The 20,497-nt window shown below is 42.5% G+C and overlaps 1 pseudogene; it reads left to right on the plus strand.

Annotated features, from left to right (window-relative positions):
• The first annotated feature begins 12,302 nt into the window (after positions 1-12,302).
• Positions 12,303-13,327, plus strand: LOC147374194 (uncharacterized; annotated as a pseudogene).
• The last annotated feature ends 7,170 nt before the right edge of the window (positions 13,328-20,497 follow it).

The raw sequence follows: 20,497 nt of genomic DNA on the forward strand, positions 1-20,497 counted from the left end.
TGGAAAAAGAACACGTTGAACATTTATTCTCAAATACTTGTACTTGTTTGCTGTTCCTTCCCTCCTCAAAGTTGTAGTCTCCTTAAAAATCCTTAAAGAAGACTGCAGCCATTAGGAAGAGGAGGCTGCTGATGTCAGAGGAGGCTGACTCCTTGCAGCTACTGTGGTGCAACAACTGTAAAGTGTTTGTCACTACAAACCTCAACACCACCTTGCCTTCTTTACAATTTAACGTCTTAGCTCAGAAGCAGAACAATCACAGCTAGTTTGCCCATTTTAGGGAGATCATAAATCAGTATTTTCTAGCTTTTATACTAATTTTTTTTTTTTTGCAATGTAAAGTAGCTCCCATGTGATCTGTATCTAAAACTAGGCACATGACATTGTTTCAAGCATTCCTTTTGAGTTAATAAGGCATTTTATTTTAATTAAGTGCCAAATGCCATGAAACAGAATTCTTAAGACTACATTTTAAACATCGTCATGATTCTAGAAAAGAAGGCAGAAATGATTATAAAAATAAATAAAATAAAAATGTAACCGGGAATATAAAGATGTAACTACACATTTTCTAAAGTTGAATTTTTGCTTAACCATTTCTGATGTTATAAATCATAATCATTTAAGATATTAAGATAATCTAAAATATTCTTAATGTTAATTTTAACCTATTTAAAAACCTTGGATTTGGGGGAGGAAATTACCAGGCCATCTGTGAGGGGGACAGTGCACAATCCACAGTTGGTTGAATCTGCAGATACAGCACTGCAGATAGGGAGGGCCCACTATAAAGTTATATGGACTTAAAGAAGGGTCAGTGCCCTTAAACTCCATGTTGTTCAAGGGTCAACCGTATACCCTTTTTATCTTGCTTCCCTATAACACGTACATCATGGATACTGGCTGAAGAAGTTGTGTAAACAGGCCTTCAGCAATATAGTGGTATGGTATGGGGCAAGGCAAGTATTTTGTATTCCTACAATTATGTCTGTCTTTTAGTGAGCTTATATTGCTCATTGTGAACTTCACACATTTCGGGTCAGAAAGATCCCCTGGAGTAGGAAATGGCAACACACTCCAGTATTCTTGCCTGGAGAATCCCATGGACAGAGGAGCCTGGCAGGCTACAGACCATGGGGTTGCAAAGAGTTGGACACGACTGAGCGACTAACACTTATACGCACCATGAGAAAACTGCAGAGCTCCAGGAGGTGAAACTCATGGAAATGTGGGGGCTCCATCAATGACTTGGTCTCCCTGGAGTTTTTATTTCTTAGACTTGTCAACACTGAGCTTCCAGAAATTTGTCAATTAAAGTTCAGGTTTCCCCACTCAGGGCTAGTTCCCATAGAGGTTGCTTCTTTTGGGCTTCACCAGTAAATTGTGATTCTCTGTCTGTCCTAGAATCAGCCATTTCTTCAAGTTCTGATTCCTCCAAGTGGAGAATGACATTTAGAAACCAAGATTTGAGGGCTAGGTGTCCTTGTTTCCAAAGATATTATTGCTTTAGGCCCTTTCAGCAAACAGAACCAGAAAACAGATGTAAGCTTATGCATACGCATGTATGCATGTTTGTACATACATGTAGACCAAAAATTAAGGAGCCTGCCAGACTACAAACATGAGATTGCAAAAGTCAAATATGACTTAGTGACTAAACAACAACAACAGAAAATTTAAATAAAAAATGTGAATTAAAAGGATATTTATAAATAAAGAACATCTAATAATTAGTGGATAAAACTTTTTGTTAAATTTACGCAACCATTTACAAAATTTGAATACTTACAAGGCTATATAAAACAAATCCAAACTAATGCCAAATTATTGGCGACTTTGAACAAAATGCACTATAATTAGAAATCAATAATAAAATATTAGCCAAAATAATCTGATGTTTGTAAATTGAAAAACTTTGTTCTTAATAATTCAAAGGATCATGAAAATAAGCATATTGCAATTAGAAAAAGGAGCAAAGAATGGAAATTAGAAACTATTTGGAAATAAATTACTATGAGAATTCTTCATAACAACTTGTAAAATGCAATCGAAGAGGTATTTAGAAGGAAATGTATAACTTTAAACATGTATATATGAAATAAAAATAATTAGCTAGATGTCCAACTCATAAGCTAGAGAAGTAAACAAGAGGAAATCCAAAGACCTTTAAAAATACAAATAAAAGAACAGTAATTACTACATCGGAAATAAAGGAGAGGACCAGCAACAAAACAGTTTGTACTTTGATAAGACTAATGAAATGGATATAGTTTTGAGCACATTGATCATGAAAAAATACAAAGGACAAAGAACATTAAGACTCAAAATGAGAACATATTTATAGATATCACAACCACTTTTAAAAAATAAAAAATCATGAAAACTTTTATAGCTACAAATTGGGAAACTCAGACAAAAAGGACAAATTCCTAGAAAAATTCCAAGTCGTTAAAACAAAATCAAGAAATTAAAAAAACAGACTTATAAACATTAGATAAAATGCATCAGTAGCCAACTCTACTTACAAAACAAAATACACAGTGTACTCTTACAGCAAAGTTCTAATAGACTTTCAAGGAATAAATAGATAATCCTTGTCTTATGCAAATTGCTCTAGAGAACAGAAAAAGATGGCAAGTTATCTAGTTTATGTTACAGTATGAGGCTAAGATATCTTGAAACCAAGAAAAGACAATATAAGAATTAAAAATTATAAAACAATTCCACTTATAGTCTTAGTTTCCAAAATTCCAAATAAAATACCAGCAAATGGGATCCTACAATGCATATTAAAATATATCAAGACCAAGGTGGGGAAATTCCCTGACAGTCCAGTGGTGAGGACTCCCTGCTTCCATTGCTGGGGGCCTGGGTTCGATCCCTGGACAGGGAACTAAGATTTCACAAGCTGTGCAGCACAGCTAAAAAGAAAAGAAAAATTAAAAAAAGACCAAGTTGGGTACACCCTAGGGATACAAGGATTGTTTAACAAGAGAAAAATTCTTTAAAGAATCTGCTTTATTAGCAAGATGAAGAGGGAAAAATATGATTATTTCAAAGATGCAGGAAACCATTTGTTAAAGTTCAACATTCATTCAATATTTTAAAACTTAGCCAACTGGAATAAGAGATCCTACTAATTTGCTAAAGGATGTCTCAAAAATAACCTACAATAATACTTTATAGTGTATCATTAGAAATTAAATACAGGAATTCCCTGGTGGCACAGATAATAAGAATCTACCTGCCAATGCAGGGGATAGGGGTTCGATCTCTGGCCTGGGAAGATTCCACCTGCCTCGGAGCACAACTCCTGAGCTTGTGTGCCACAACTTCCAAAGCCTGTGTGCCTGTAGCCTGTGCTTGGCAACAAAAGAAGTCACTAATGAGAAGCCCTCGAACCACACACACACACAAAAAGCTTAATTAAAAAAAAGAAATTAAGTACAAGACAATGCTATCTGCTATCTATTTTTTAATTGAATATTGTGCTGAAAGTTTTCAAAATTAACATAAGATAAATAAGATATTCATTGAAAAGGAAGAAACAAAATCCATTATTTGTAATAGCTCATTTGAGTGTTCACATAGAACATCTAGTCAAATCCACAAAAAATCGGAACTAAGAGTTCAGTAAAGTTGCTGGAATATAAAATCAGTATGTAAACATCAATAGTATTCCTATATCCCACCAACACAGTTAAAAATGTAATTTAAATAAATCATTTTTCAGTAGCAAGAAAAGCTGTAACTCTAAAAGGTATTTATAAAAGAAATTATAAATTAGAACCTTGTATTTAAGATTTATCCATAGAGACAGATGTGATTCTAGTTATTTCATTTAATTTCTGTGTAGTGTACTTTATCTATACTCCAATTTATTTATCTATTCTTTTATGGACAATTAAGTGGCTTTTGATTTTTTTTATATTATAAGTAATGCTATAATAACAAACACTTTAAATAAATAGCTCCTTGTGTGTATATGCAAGGTTTTTCCCAAGGATATTTTAAGAGGCAGAATTGCTGCTTTATGACTTCATGACACATTTTCAGCTTTTTCAGATACTGTCAACCTGCCCTCCAGAGTGATTTTTACCAATTTATACTCTCATGAGTAACTGTCACCCCACTTCTTCCTTAACCCTTGGTGTTTTCAGACTCACTTTCCTCCCCAATATGATAGTTATGAATGGCATCTCATTGCAAATACGACAAGAATGAAGGCTCCTTAGGAATTATAATTCTGTTTTCCTTCGGGCTATTTCCTTAGGGCTAGAATTGTGCTGGTACCATTATAGGGATTTAAATTTTGTGAATGGAATGAATGAATAAAGGATAACTAGTGAGGCTCTTTAGGTGTGGAAAGCAAGACCATCATTACATTTGTGTTTAAAATTTCTATCTGAAATCAGCATGTCAATTGAGAGGAAAGTAGAAATCACTTCACTTTAATAAGAGATGAAGACTGTTAAAATGAGAGTGACACTGACCACACAAACACTAGAAAAGGCACTGGGTCTGGAAATCCAAAGAAAGACCTCATCCTACTCCCCTTCCAACTAGTAGAACTGCAACGTAACGTATGTGGACAGATTACTTAACCTCCCTGAATCTTAGGAGTCCTCATCTTAAAATAGAGATGATAATAATAACACCTATTTGGAATCTTGAGCAGAGAACACACAGTTCACTAGCTGGACATTAATGCAAAAATAGCAACCACCATCTAACCTCAGACATCCTACCAACACAAAATGCCTCAGTTGGCACAAAAACATCCTTACATCAATGGTCTAGTTGGAATCTATGGACCAGGTAGTACCACTCTCTATTTCATTCTTGACATCTTCCAGCATTGCCTCAGATTCAAAGTTCCCAGTTAGCTGGCATTTCTGGGAACTTTCATTTCAGTCCTTCTCCCTGCTGACCTACCTACCAACTTGCTCAACTACGCAACCTGGAAGACCTGTTTAGCTAAGCACAAGCCACCATATCCCTCACCTATTTGAAGCTTATTCCCTCCTAAGGACACTCCTGTTCTGAGCTGCCCTCATGAGAAGGTTCTTCATGCTCCCAGTCTCCATGCACTCCAGGGCTAAGACATGAACACTAGCAGGTGGCAGATCTAAGCTTTCTGGGTACTTAAGATTATAAAACTCAGGGACTCCATTTAAGAAAAGCATCAAGTTATGAATACAAGCATCTTGTGATGTTTCCATCTCTCACCTTGCTGGTCACTCTGCCACATTCATTGAGGACAGAAGAACCTCTAAATGACTATAATATGAAAGAAGCTAAAGGAAGCAGGACACAGCAGGGCTCTCCCAGGGTCAAAAGCCTTTCTGTGTCGGCCATTTATTGTTTGTTGAAAAAGGTTTTCGTCTCCTAGATCTCTGAGTTTCAAAGAGCACCCTCAGTTACTAACTAAGGAAGTGAGGGAAGGCAGTAACAAAGGAAAAGCAAGACCAACATAACCTTTTCCATGGTTGTTAGCTTAAACTAATCCCTTGATTTATGACCCCAAACATCTGAGATAATGTCCTTTTTGGCTTCAACCAGCTGGCTCCAACAGACTTAAAACTGATGACACCTGGAGGGTCAATTAAGAATTGAGGCTCCTGAACCATCAGGAAGGCTCTAAGTACAGAATAAAATGCCTCAACAACTGCTTTTGCTCTGTCCTAGAAAGAAGTTAAGGGATCACTAGACCATCACTTCAGAGAAGGCAATGGCACCCCACTCCAGTACTCTTGCCTGGAAAATCCCATGGGCAGAGGTGCCTGGTAGGCTGCTGTCCATGGGGTCTCGAAGAGTCAGACACAACTGAGCGACTTCACTTTCACTTTTCACTTTCACTCATTGGAGAAGGAAATGGCAACCCACTCCAGTGTTCTTGCCTGGAGAATCCCAGGGACAGGGGAGCCTGGTGGGCTGCCGTCTATGGGGTCACACAGAGTTGGACACTACTCAAGTGACTTAGCAGCAGCAGACCATCACTTACTAGTTTTCTTTGCAGGAACACACAGATCAATCACAGTCACCAATGAAACATCCAGTGACAGGAAGCCAGGAAGACTGCAGTTGAGGTCTTATCAGAAAATCACAAAGAACCTGTACCTCTGTTGCCTTTAAAAACCTTGCACCCCAGCCCACCAGCTCCCAGGATGGATTTGAGATGAATCTATCAATCTATTAATCCATCTTTTGGGTTGGTGTGTCTTCAGCAAGTAAATCTTTCTTTGCTCCAAACTCCAATGTTTCAGTTTGTTTGGCCTCACTGTGCATCAGGCACACAAACTTGGGTTCAAAGGGGGTGACTCACAAAACTCCAGATTCCCAGATCTTTTCCTTTTTCAGAGCCAATGACCTTCATGCCCACCGGACTCCAGCAAACCAATGGTCACCCTGTGGACCTTGTTATAACTTACAGCTACTCCAACTCTGAAATCCTAAACCTCAGATATCCATTCTCACACCACAAACGCCCTCCTTTAGCTCTTTCATTCTCATGTATAAGACTTCCATTACTTTTTCTGAACTTGATCAGCTCCTCTCTGACATTACTTTCTCTCCCTGACTACATGCTAAGTCACTAAGGGAGGTAAGGCACCTAGGGAGCACGGTTTATGGAGGCGCTCACACTCAGGGTCACACAAGTGCAGGGTATGCATATGTGTTATGTATTACTTTAACATCTCACCATTACACTGAACTTTCTTGAGCCCTTGATTTCTCTTCCTATAAGCCCTGCAAAACCACAGTCCTTGATCCACCCAACCATTCTGTCTCTCCCAAGTGACTGAAAATGACGAGGCAAGTGACATACCACTGCAGATGAGGGCCAATACAAATTTGTGAATCCCATCCCCAGGTCAGCCCCTAGTTCTACCAGCAGCTCTTTTCCGTCTATAAATTACTGCTCCTTCCATTCCATGGGGCAATATGGCAGGCATTGTTAGTACTATTCCTACCCTTCTTGGCTGAAAATATAGTAATAACAAGGTAATAGAATTAAATTCCTGCTTTCAGGATTTCATTTCTCTCCAACCTCAGAGACTTTCTCCTGTCCAAGGCCAAGCACTGCAACCAGACTGGACTACTCTCCCATTCTCAGAACGTTGTCTTAACATCCCTCTCTCTCCACTGTCAGTAACGTCTCCCTGTCTCTCCTTGCCGGAGGTAAATACACCTCAATTCCTCTCTTTCAAAAAAAAAAAAAAAATCTGAAAGCCCCACAAATCCTCCTTACAACCCCATGACTCCCCTCCATTACTGTCCTATAGCTTATCTTCCATTCACACACAAAGAGTACTCTACTCACCAGCTTCCCCTTCTCACTGCCCACCCATCACCCCAGGGACGATGCCACACCTCCCTGTATCACCACTGCCCTCGATCACTAGCATCCTTATCACTAGCATCCCCCGAGGTGCTGCTCTCAGCAGCATGAAGCACGCTTGCTTACCCCACCTGTAGAAATCTTCCTCCTCTCAGGTCTGTCCTTCATCCAGGTTGGCCTCCTTCGTCTCTTCTCCTCGGTAGGCTCCTCTTCCCTAAGTGTCAGCGGCTTTGTGCCCAAGTAAGGAAGGAGGCCAGGAGCTCAGAGAAGCGGCTGTGACCCGTCCTAACTCAACACACTCTGAGGAGGGGACAGTCGGGGGGGCGGGGCAGAAGGGCTCTGTCCTCTAGAAGAGCCAAGGTCAGGGCCCCCACGCTCACATGGATATGCAGAAGGGAGAACTGGGGTTCACCCCGGAGTGGGTGGAGAGGACCATTTACCCCAATAAGTCTCAGCACCGGCTTCTTCCAGCGCCTTCTGTCTGGGCAGTCTGGCCACGGAGCTCCGACAGGGCGCCAGCGCAGGGGCGGGGCCTGCGGAAGAAGCTGCACGCGTGCAGGTCCGGACGCCCGAATAAAGGCTGGGGCCTTGAACATGGGCAGTCAGGTCTGAGTAGCCCGGGTTGTGTGCTCCACGACTTCCAATTGCCTAGAGGCTTGCAGTCGCAGACTAGAGCAGGTTGGTGTCACTAATGGGAACATGGCGTCGTACAGGGCACAGGGGCGCAGGGTTTGGAGGTCTTAGGGACAGACTGGCCTACAGGGAGGAGGGTGTTAGGAGACGCAGAGACGAGGCCAGGACTCCGGGATTGGGGAGGGATTCAGACTGTGGCGGAAGCTGAGGGGCTGCTGGAGAGGCTGCGAACAAGGACAGTGCAGCTGGGCCTAAGCCCCCTCTTCCACTGCAGCCGCTGGGCACAGCCCCTGGCTTTGGCACCCGACGCTGAGTGTCCCCACGCCTCCAAGGCCTCATCCTCCCAAGATGGGGCTGCTTGGGGAGCCAGACTCGCTCAGCACGATGTGGGCCCAGGCCTCTGGGCACTGCTTCCCTGGTCGTAACGCATGCAGGGCAACGCATCCAGGCCAGCGGGAAGACAAGGTAAGGGACCTGCCACCCAGGCTCCCAGTCCTGACGGGGGACGAAGATGATTCCCTTACTTCACAACATTTTACAGGGTGGAGTGCAGCTGTCCTTTTCTGACTACGAACACGCTATTTTTTTCAGCGAAAATAAACTGCCCAGAAAACAACGAAAAATTTGAGAGCAATAACTCCAGATCTTTCTTCTATGTGCCGCCCAAGGCCCAGCAGCCTCGCCTGGGTCCCTGGTACCAGAATCCTGCCTGTAATCCCCTCTCCATTTCTGGGGCAGGTGAGGAATCTGAATCCCCAAGGAGGTTCAGTGGGATTACCGGCCATCCCTGTAAACGGAAGCCTGAAGGTTTTCTAACACCTTTACTTCCCTTTCCTCACCCTGGATTCACACTAAGAGATTGTGGCAGCCCACGGGGCAGTGTTTGTCGTTCAGGTTAATAGGAAACATTCTAATTCTAGCTATATGCCAGCTACTGTGCTAAATACTAAAAGTAGGTTCTCTGATTTGACCTCAACAACCCATGAGCTCGGTATTGTTACTGCACTTGTTTCCCAAACTAGGGAGCCAAGGCTCCCAGTCAGTGACTGGCCCAGGCTCACAGCATAATCCAATCAAAGTCTTCGCATGTTGTGAGACTAGTCTGGCTGAGAGAGGTACCCTAGAGGTTTCTAGTCCCCTGTAATATTTTTAACAAGGCCTAAAGGTTCTAAAAGCTGTTATGGTGATGTCAGAAAAGTAGTTTGGAAGAAGCAGACAAATAAGACTTGAAAATGTCTGGAAGGCAAACATCTAGGATTTCATTCAGTGCATGGGGGGAAGGGCTGTGGGCAGGCAGGAGGATCCATGAGGTGATTCTCCCAAGTATCCTGCTGTGGATAAAGCCTGTTGTGTATATAGTGTAACTTTTCCAAGTAGAAAACCAGGTGTGATGAGGAGAGCTTTTGAATTCGTCAGTCACCATTCCCAGATGAATAGTAGTCAGTCTGAGAAAGAGAACCTTGAGCCAGTTTATGGCCGGTGACCTACAGTTCCTCACTGTGTCTCTACCTGGCAGATGTTGGACTAGCACCTCCACCATGAGCCACTTCCTTCAAGAAACCTTACTGTACATAAACCATTGGGTTTGTTTCTCTGGAGATTCCCTAATTAGTACAGATGTTGAAATGTTGTTTTGAAATGGTACAGAGACAAGAATTTTGAGGGGGAAAAGTGTTGAGTACAGAGGGTAGGGGGTTCTAACAGAAAACAATTCATAGTGTATCTTAAATATTCCTTGAATTAACAGGTTGAGATGCCTCTGTGATTTTTTCCACACCATTCCCCCTCAGGTTTAAATTATGTATCCCTTAGAGTTGTGGTTTAGGAGAATTAAAGTGGTGAGTGCTGGGAGTAGGAATAAAATTTCTAATTTTTTTTATTCCAACATAATTCAGACTTTAGTGAAAAAAAAAGAAATGTATAAAATTACACGAGTAAAGCCATCTAGTCAACTTCTGGTTAGCTAGATGGGGACTCCAAAGACATAATCCATTTTTTAGTCTATTTCCCTCTTATTCTAGGTTTTGATTTTCTCTGTGTTGGCCTCACTGTTAGCCACTATTTCAGAGTGGCAAAGATGCTCACATTTCCAGGCCTATAATGATTCTGTGGCTAGTCATCCAGGAGAAGAGCATACTCTTCTAATAGTTTCAACAAGAATTCCAGATTTGACCCTCCACGGACTAGCTTTGAAGTTATCTGTCTCTATGGTTACATGAACTACCTTTTGTAACTTCTAACCTCTTAAGAGGGCTTCCCAGGTGGCTCAGTGGTAAAGAATCCTCCTGCCAAGTAGGAGACATGGGTTCACTCCCTGGGTCAGGAAGATACCCTGGAGGAGCAAATGGCAACCCACTCTAGTATTCTTGCCTGGGAAATCCCATGGACAGAGGAGCCTGGCAGGCCCTAGTCCATAGGGTCACAAAAGAGTTGGACACAACTTAGCAGCTAAACAACAACAACAAACCTCTTAAGACAATGTTGAAATCCAAGCTGAGACTTCCTTTTCCTTCAGTAAAGGAAAATACCCATATGCATATGCTTATGCAAAATATTAGGTCAGGTACGAGAGGCACACTGATGCATTCCTTGACAGTGAAACTGAGTTCATGAGATAGCTGCACAACACTGATTTGAATGTAACTACCACTTCTTTTATATAGTTAGAAGTTTCATCTTGGCTTCACTTGTTGGTTGTACAAATCCGTCTGGCAATGTCAGATGCCTTTCTCCAAAATGTATTTGTATGAGAGAAATGTGTCTGGTGTTATTGACACCACTGCAGTGGTTATCCCTAAAGAGCGGAAATGGGGGGGTGGGAAACGTGTGTGTGTGTGTAGGGGGGTGGGGAATGAATAGTGCTGAATACATAGGCTTAGGAAGGATTTTAAATCCAAAGAACTTTTGTTCCCTTTTACTCTGTAAGGTCTGGTATTATTCTTCTTGTAACCATGACAAGCCTGAGTTTGCGCTTGGTCTCTTTTAAAAGGCTACAGAGTTGGGAGTGCTGTTCTTAATATGCTGCCCAACTGATGGCCTGGGAATCACCAGGTAGAATAGATGCCTGCCCTAGAGCTGTTCTAGTGTGAAGAGGGGTTCTGGAGGCCCCACTGATATAGTCATTCCTCCCTCATTGGTTGACTTCTGCGAATGTCCAGGGAGGAACTAGGGGCTGTTAACCAACTGGCATAGAGTAAACTCAGTATTTTAACAATTGGTAAAAAAAAAAAAAAACACAATTGGTATGGATGTACAGGTGTACACTGGCTGAATGTTGTGACTGGCTTCAGGAGACAAAATGACTATCCCCTTCTCTTTCTAGGTTTCAGAAATGGAAGTCTGTATTTTCCGTGTTCTATGGTGCTCAGTGAGTATCCTGCCTTCCTTGTTCCTCAGTCCTCATTGCCCACTATCCTTAATTGAAGACCCGTAGTCCCTATATCTTATAATGTGGCACAATTCCAACAATATGGTGGCTATGGGGAAGAAATGAAAATGAAACACACACACACTGAACCTCAACAGGCTGAAAACATGAATAAAAACAAGATGTGCACTCAGAAGGCAAAACCCATGACATAGGAAGGGTGACTAGTATCCCTAATTTTGACATTGAAACTGACAACATTCATCAAGAAACATATGGGGCTTTGATTTTCGTTGTCCAGAACAGGGAGCTAAATGGCAAGAGCCCTTCTAATTACACTGTATAGAAACGCACCTCAAGGAAGCTATGCATCCAAGAAAGAGCTAAGGAGGCTAGAACAGGGCAAAGGATCCTCTATGATAAAATTCTGGAAATCACTGAAACAAACTGTGGGTTTGTATGATGTGGCTTATGGTAAAACTATGCCAGAGAACGTACTGCAGCACAATGGAATTTCACAGAGTTCCTGTAAAAGTAGAGGTGTGCTTTATAACCTCATGAGGGTGGAGACCACATTGCATATAAAGATGAACACAGAGTTGTTCAGTCAGAGCAGTATTTTGATGTTGTAAGACATGATGAGATGTTAAAGTAAGAATTTATCATAGAGATGAACTTCGATGAGGAAAATAAGAGATATGCAACTCTTTCCCAAACCCACCACCTCTGAATGACAGAGATGAGATCCAGAATACCCAGAATTCAAAACTGTACTAGTCTGCTCCAGCATGGAAGCAGTTAAAGACCTGAGCCTACATTCAGAATCATCTCAGAAGCCCTTTACTGCAGGGGAAAGTATGCCAAAGAACAGTAGCGGGAGTCATGGCTCCCTTGAGACTGTGGGTGGAGAGGAAGAGAGCAACAGCTACCCTGAGATGCCTGTCCCGTCCCCTCCCTGCTTGGCTCAGGTCAGCAAAGAAGATGAGGGCATCCAGTGCAATATGAGCTGGTAGATTGAGATATAGTCTGGGAATTCCCCTGAGTCTTCACCAGGAAGTAGTAGGAAGGGAGCAGAGCAGATGTCAGTGGGGAGCAGGAACCAGGATGAAGTCTATGAGGTGGAGAACAATGGCTGCGAGGGGGAAGTTCCCTCCCCTACCTGGTTGGCCCAGGTCAACAAAGTGGATGAGGGCATCCAGTACGACATGAGTTGCTTTGAAGCCCAGGTAGAGAAATCCCCCAGTAAATGCCCCCCCAAGGGGTGAAGAGACAGTATCAGACAGCAAAACCAGGGGATCTTGGAAACAACCAATCACCAATAGGAAATTAAGTGCAGATAAAGAGGAAATGATCATGAATGATGAGACTGGGGAGGTGTATAATGAGAACTTGAAAAGGTGTGCGAAGATTAAAAAGACCTTGAAAGGCAGGAAGCTGAAAGAGCTGAGCAGTTTCTCAAATGTTAAGACAGCCTATTTGCTGAAGAAAAGAGTTGCTTTGACCATTGTGCTTCCTGAGGATTCAGAAGACTCTGAGTTGGAAGAGGAGGGTGACATGGATGAGGTAGGATGCCTCCTTGAAGAAGTGAGTCCATGGGGTCCTCTGACATCTTCCAAAGGAAGGTCTTATCATGAAGCTGGAAGGATAATCAGGATGCCACCTGAGAACTCCCTCTCCAACTTATGGTATGGCCCACCGTAAATTAGTGCAAGTTATTACAAGTTCGTGGTGAATATGAGTGTGTCCCTGCAGTTTGCTAGTGGAAACGACAGGATGGCTGTGAAAGCAGTGGTGTCAGGCTCTGAAGCAAACCCACCATGGCCAACAAGGAGGGACTGCAGTCGGGGAGAGCCTCTCACAAATCCCTGGAATGTAAGTGACTAATGTGTTCATGTACTAATTGGTTGTCTGTGCTGGTTCCCTACCAGGTGACTCAATAGCATTTCTTCATTTTGAAAGTGTGTTGTCACTTAAACTGTACTGTCCACATTCAAAGGATTTGCAAAGAGACTCTGTTGAAATTTCTGCATTCCGGGAAATTGCAGTGTAATGGGAAGTGAAGTGCTCCAGGAAAAGATGATAGAGAGCTGGGTGGTGGTGGGCTGAGGTAGTCAGGAGGACATCAGTCTAGTTGGATGACTGAGAATGGGAAGTCCACATGCAGGCAGAGACTTCCCACACAAATTTAGGATCTGTTGGGAAATAAATGGACTTCCCTGGTGGCGCAGACGGTAAAGCATCTGCCTACAATGTGGGAGACCTGGGTTCAGTCCCTGGGTCAGGAAGATCTTCTAGAGAAGGAAATGGCAACCCACTCCAGTATTCTTGCCTGGAAAATCCCATGGATGGAGGAGCCTGGTAGGCTACAGTCCATGAGGTCTCAAAGAGTCCGACACAACTGAGCGACTTCACTTTTGGAAATAAAAGGACAAAGTTTGGAGAGGGAATAGAGACAGCAGCATGATCTCAGATGGACAGCCAGGGCAGGATTCTGTTTGAGATCATCCTGCTGGAGGGAAGAATTATGAGGAATTGGGAAGGAGGCTGAGAATTGGGTAAATTAAGAGTGTTTCTCTTCCCTTACAGACTTTTATCCTGTAGGCAATAAGTGGCTAATCTAGACTGAGTAGAAAAATGAAATGAAGGGGCTGTAGGAATTTCAACCAGCATATAAAGTATTTTGTAGGAGAAATTAGAATGGAACGTGACTATATGGCTGAAAACCAGTTTTATTCAACAAAAAGTGTTGCAATTCAACAGAACAAAGTGATGAGGATCCTGACTAGCATAAATAGACACATGACAGGCCTAATACAACTATATCTTTAAAAGGTGGAGTTTGCACTTGAGTACATAGAGAAAAATGGTAACTTCCATGGAAAAGAGTTAACTTGGGAAGAGAAGTTGCTTTGCTTCGCTGTGTGGGTTGTGGTTGGGACAAATGTAAAATGGTGAGATAGAGGGACTGGACTAGCAGCCCATCCACACCTGGACCATCCTAGGACTGGTGGGGTACAGGTGACAGGAGTGGGGAGGGAGGGAGGACCCCAAGGAGAGCTTTGGGAGATGATTATGTCTGGGGGTGCAAAGAATGAAGCAAAGCAGGTAAATGAAGAATGGGACACATAAGGGCCCCAGGGAAGTTTGGTTCTAGTCTTAGTCCCCAAACCTTTGGACTTGACATGTTTAAGCCTACTATGTCCATTTAGAAGTTGGGATATTGTCACCTCTTAACTTGGCTGTAATAATAAATTCAGTTCATGCTCAGTAATTTGGAAGGGATTTTTAAAAACAGGGTCACTTTACATGAGCACTTTTTTGGCTTTGGTGTGTTTAGTCCCTGCTTATAAAAGATGGCAACAGAGACTGTTCTCAGCCACTGTGTTTAGAGACCACTTATGCACAAGAAATGGAAGCATGGTGTAAGCTCCATAACGAATGAGACCATTCCAGATGTGTGAGCCCTAGACTGCAATGTCTAAATTGTAAAATGAATAAACTAAAACACCAGCCACTTACCTTTAGTCGTCTTCTACATTCCGCATGTGGTTTCCCATCAGAGTGCAAGTGAATCTCTCTATTTGGGGAAATCACATCAGTTATAAATTTACCCTCCCCCTTCACAAAATTGTAGTTTTCAGCACTTTCTCCTTTGGCCAAGTCTGAAAGAAAGTCTGGAAAATTTCCTGGTGGTCCGGTGGCTAGGACTCATTGCTTTCACAACCAAGTTGCTGGGGTTCAATCCTTATCCTGATCGGGAAACTAAGATCTCACAAGCTACGTGGTGCGGCCGGAAAAAAAAAAAAAACCACAACAAACATCTGATTGACTTGTTCTGTGAGGAAGATAATGGAAACTCAGTTTACTCCTGGTTACATGGTCAACATTTTAATTTCCAGGCTGAAGGCTCTCTTCTATAAATTGTCTGTTATTTTTGGCCAGTGATATTTTTTGCTGCCGCAAACTATAGAATCGTATGGAATAGTGTCTTGAAGATTGGTCATTTTCTTGAAAGATGTGTTTTTTCCCCCCCTTTTGTTTTTTAAGCATCTTGGATTATTTAATGTATAAATCCCTTCTCTCAGGTAACTGTGGGAGATAAAAAACCAAGGTCCCTTACAAATTAACAGAGATCAGAGGCAGATGTTATAAAGTGCAGGAAATATCCAGCAGCTCTAGCGGTTGGTATCTATCCTGTGTTCAGTTTGTCTTACGATTTGCTCTTTGGACTTTGGGGTTTCCTACTTGGTGCCTGTTCTGCCCTCCAAACTAACACTGCTTATGAGCAACAACAAACAGCAGGGTTCCACCCAGGTAACAGACATACCTTGTAAGGAAGGCCTTACCTTTCAAGATTAGAGGCAAAGCCTTTCAATACTGTGGAATGTTATTTTTATACCGGTTTTCATACTTAACTCCTAATGCTGTTGATGGTATTGTGGGTTACATGTTGATGGTATAGTGAGTTACATGAATATATATTGTGGGTTACAGGGAATTTTGTAGGTGATCCTGGCAGATCTTATGTTCAGTACTGGAAGCTTAGCAACTCCCTTAAGGGTGGTAGCATGCCAGGGTTCCCTTCACACAGGTAACCCTTCCTCACAGTCAAGCCCTAGTCCTGGAGTGGTGGCTTGATAGCCCCTTAAAGGCCATTTCTTCCCTGCAGTGGTCACAAAGGGAAGAATGATAACTAAGCTCAGGCAAACTGTCAAGATCTTTAGCTTTATCCTAAAAATGAAAACTATAGATATTGGTAAAGATTTTCTGTATAACATCTTGAGTCTGTGATACAACTAGTTTAAGGAAATGTATTCCATTGTTCTTTCATAGGAAACAAATTGCTGAGTTCCAGCTTCAAGGAAGAGCTAAATCATATGTGTTCTTTCTTGATTGAACTATTAAAGCATTATATCAGAAAAGCAAGTTAAGAAAATGTGACATTGTAAAGCCTTTGGAATTATAAGTTGTAAAAGAGCAAATGAATTGCAGGTGTATGATTTTTAAGCATTTTCTTCTCCTCTCAAAATGGCGGCATCACCAGTTGTCATGAATAGTGTTGTGATCTCCACAAACCTCTAGATAAGGAAAAAAGGATGATGGAGTGGAGGGCATAAAGGATTAAGCATTCCCTACAAAGAACTATCGTGAAGATAGCATACTGACAATTTATTTATAAATGGAGGCCAGGCACATAGGAGGTCCATGGATGGATATTTCCAGGGGTGGCCTGTGGAATTATGTGCTTTACTTTCAACCAGTGTAAGTGCTTAGGGATAAAGGAAGCTTTAGGCAAACAAAAGAGCTTTATACTCAGAATCTAGGACTTATGTGGTCAATTGGTGGAACCGATCTCCCAACAAATGGTGCAGGTTAGGTTTTGGACTACATGCTAAAAAGATTTTTAAGTGATCGGAGGCTCTCCCAAGGTTATTTAAAAGAACAGAGCAGATGTGAGGGGATGGGGGTGCCTCCAAGAATGGGTTCCTTCAGTGTTACTTCCAAGTTACCCTATGATGAAAATGTCCTGGAGAAAAATGTCCTTTAATTCCCTATGTGTGCGTGCTAAGTTGCTTCAGTTGTGTCTGACTCTTCAGTTATGTGTGACTCTTTGCAGCTCCATAGACTGTAGACCGCTAGGCTCCTGTGTCCATGGATTCTCTAGGTAAGAATACTGGAATGGGTTGCCATGCTTTTCTCTGGGGATCTTCCCAACTCAGGGATAGAACCCATGTCTCCTGTGGCTCCTGCACTGCAGGTGGATTCTTTATCCTTGAGCCACTGGGGAGGCCACTTTATTCCCTATATTAACCAATTATCCCTTAAGATGGATTAATCCCTCAAAGTGATTAAGCACTACATTTTTTTCATTGAGAAGCAAAGGATGGTAGTGTGTCCAGGGCTGGTCTTATAAGGCCTATAATTTTGTCTAACTCCTTAAAGATTTTGTTTAGATACACCCCACCCAAGGCTAGATTATGTGATACTCCTGTGTGTTCTGGCATCACCTATATCTTCACTTTCATAGCCCATTTAATGACATGACAGATGAGACCTGTAACATTCTTAACCTCATCAAAGGAGACCATATATTCCTTAGGGTTGTGAATTAATGTAGCCAATGCAGTATCCCTGAGAGTATAGAGCCTGGAACGTCATACATATGCAGGTATTTGTGAATGAATGGCTTAGTGTTAATTTTATGAGATTAAGTCAGACCTTGTGGGTTGGACCCTAGAAAGTGGGGAAGACAGTGATACCAGTATATGGAAAGGGAAGCACAAAGACAGAGGACAGTACTAATGAACATTTTCCTGCTTTGTAATTCTTTCCAAAGTCTTGCCTTTATCGTAGAGGAGAGATGAAAAGTCAAGGATGAATTTGGAAAATGAGAGTCTAAGATGAAGGATAACTCCTGACCACACCCACCTTTCACCCACCCAAGTGGCCATCGTACCTCTGTGGCATGTTGAGTTCCTTAGGACCAGACTCTGGGGTGGAGATTTGGGTGCAGGAAATTTAATGGGACGTGTTATAGGGAATAACATCTCTGAGGGGACAAAGAAGGCATGATTAAGTGGAGAGAAGAGTTTGGATATGTTGTAGGTACAACAAAGGCCTTGGCCAATCCCATTGAGAGCTCATGAGCTGTAATGATCCAGAATTGTCCCAGTTAGGGCAAGAGGCTGCATCTTACACTGCTGCAGAGAGCAGTCATTGTGATGCAGGATGCCCCTGGAAATGAGGTACGGCCTTGGATAGGATAGCTGTCTTCAAGAAAGAACAGTCCCTGGAAAGGGCAAGTCATTTGCAACTGTTAAATAAAGTCAGCTGTTGACTAGCAGTTGGGACAAGGTGAGACTATAACAGGAAACAAGATGGTCTCTGCCTTCAAGAATCTTCCAGACATGTGAGCAAGCATTAATTACGACAAATATGGTGGCTCAAAACAGTATCCATCAACTTCTGGTCTCTGGTCTGGTGTATAAAGAGGTTAGAAGTCTTCACTCTTTCCTAACAAGTAAAACTAATGATCAGATTTTCTTAAATCTGTTAGAGAATCATGGTCTCAGGGCAAACCACTGACCCAAAAATCAGAGAGATGGACTAATAAAGAGTCAAAACTGACTGAAGCAGAAGCCTTTGTGGGAGCCAGGGTAGGATACTTTGCTATACGCCAAAAAAAAAAAAACCACCTCTGGTTTTAGAATTCTCGTGAGTTGGTTCTGATCACCCAAACAGTTGCCCTTTGAAAAAACCAAACTGTCCAGAAATGTAAGCTAATCATGGGAGTAAAATCCCTTCAAGTAATGGTTCTACAGGTTTGGGCAGGAAATCTGGGGGCCATTTTACAATTGTGTCAACCACAGCCATGATGACAGGCTAAGATACCTTAGTAAAGAGAGGTCTGGTGGCTTCTTTTGACTTCCTTAATAGGATTAGTGAGTGGGGTGGGGATGGTGGTGGGTTTGAGGGAGAGATTTTAGGATGAAGAAATTTGATTGGTCAGCTTTGTGGGCTCGGCAGTCTGGAAATTCTAATTCCCAGAGGAGGAGGAATTTGGTTTGAGATTCTTTTGGGTAATCTGGGCAGAAAAACCAGAGGTCAAGGGAGATAACAGGCTTAATTGACAGCCACAGAATGTAGGCCAGAAATAGAAGACAGAGCAACCTGGAGTGAGGGACAAGGCACAGGAATTAACTTGCAGGGGCTGCAGTGAGTGGAGAGATTCCAGTTAAAGCAGAAAGTGGAGAAAGGCTTTAAAAAGAGGTTAAACATTTAGATCAGTAGTTCTTCAGACCTGGTCCCCAAACCAACAGCATCAGCATCGTTTGGGAACTTGTTAGAAATGCAGATTCCCCAGTCCATTCTAGAATTAGTAAATTGGAAATTCTAAAAGTAGGAGTGAGGCACGAGAATCTGTTTCAACAAGCATTCCAGGTGATTTTGATGCCCCATAAGCTTGAGAATCATTGATATTCTTCTATATTGTAATAGAATATGTTTATCATGAATGGGACTCCAGCAGGAGAAAGGAAATTTCTGGAAGCAAAATTTTCTGCTGCATGGTGAGCTGGAAATGCCAAAGATAAGTTTAAGACATTGCTTGACTTAACTGGCCTTAGGGTTTTCAGAAAGAAGTTCAGAGCCATTCCAGCCAGTTGTGTTATTGAGACACACTTTTCAAGGCCAAGACTAGGAGCAGTTGGAAGAAAAGTTATGACCAGCCTAGACAGCATATTAAAAAGCAGAGACATTACTATGCCAACAAAGGTCTGTCTAACTCAAAGCTATGGTTTTTCCAGTAGTCATGTAGGATATGAGAATTGGACTATAAAGAAAGCTGAGTGCCGAAGAATTGATGCTTTTGAACTGTGGTGTTGGAGAAGACTCTTGAGAGTCCCATGGACTGCAAGGAGATCCAACCAGTCCATCCTAAAGGAGATCAGTCCTGGGTGTTCATTGGAAGGACTGATGCTGAAGCTGAAACTCCAATACTTTGGCCACTTGATGTGAAGAACTGTCTCATTGGAAAAGATCCTGATGATGGGAAAGATTGAAGGCGGGAGGAGAAGGGGAGGAGAAGAGAATGAGATAGTTGGATGGCATCACCAACTCAATGGACATGAGTTTGAGTGCACTCCGGTAGTTGGTGATGGACAGGGAGGCCTGGCGTGCTACAGTCCATGGGGTCGCAAAGAGTCGGACATGACTGAGCAACTGAACTGAACTGAGGAGCAGTTTACTGAGGGGAGTAGGGAAGGAGTCAGCCTGGCCTGCGTTGGTTATTCTTGAAGGAGGGGGAAATCCAACCCCTAGGGGAAAAAGCAGGAAGTGGGAACAGTGAGTTCCTGGGACCCTGAGTGATGAAAGCAGCAAGAGACTGGTGGAGAGGGAAGGACACTTGCTTGTGAGCAAGATCTGGCTCCACTTCAGCTCAGTAAGAACAGATGCCCTCTCCTGGCTGCAGGCAGCGTCTGGCCCTCCGGCCTCAGCTGCAGCAGTCAAAGCCACAAGTTCTAATGTCAGCTGTCCTTAGCCAACAGGAGGAGGATATATTTGGTGATGTGGGTAGCTGACCCAGTACACTGATTCCTATGTCCTTATAATTTTTATGAATCAATTATTCTGGGAATAATAATAATCATGGTACA

This window comes from Bos grunniens, chromosome 4, assembly GCF_055505025.1.
Source record: "Bos grunniens cultivar Pamir isolate PY7600 chromosome 4, Bosgru_T2T1.0, whole genome shotgun sequence".
In the NCBI taxonomy this organism is placed as follows: Eukaryota; Metazoa; Chordata; class Mammalia; order Artiodactyla; family Bovidae; genus Bos; species Bos grunniens.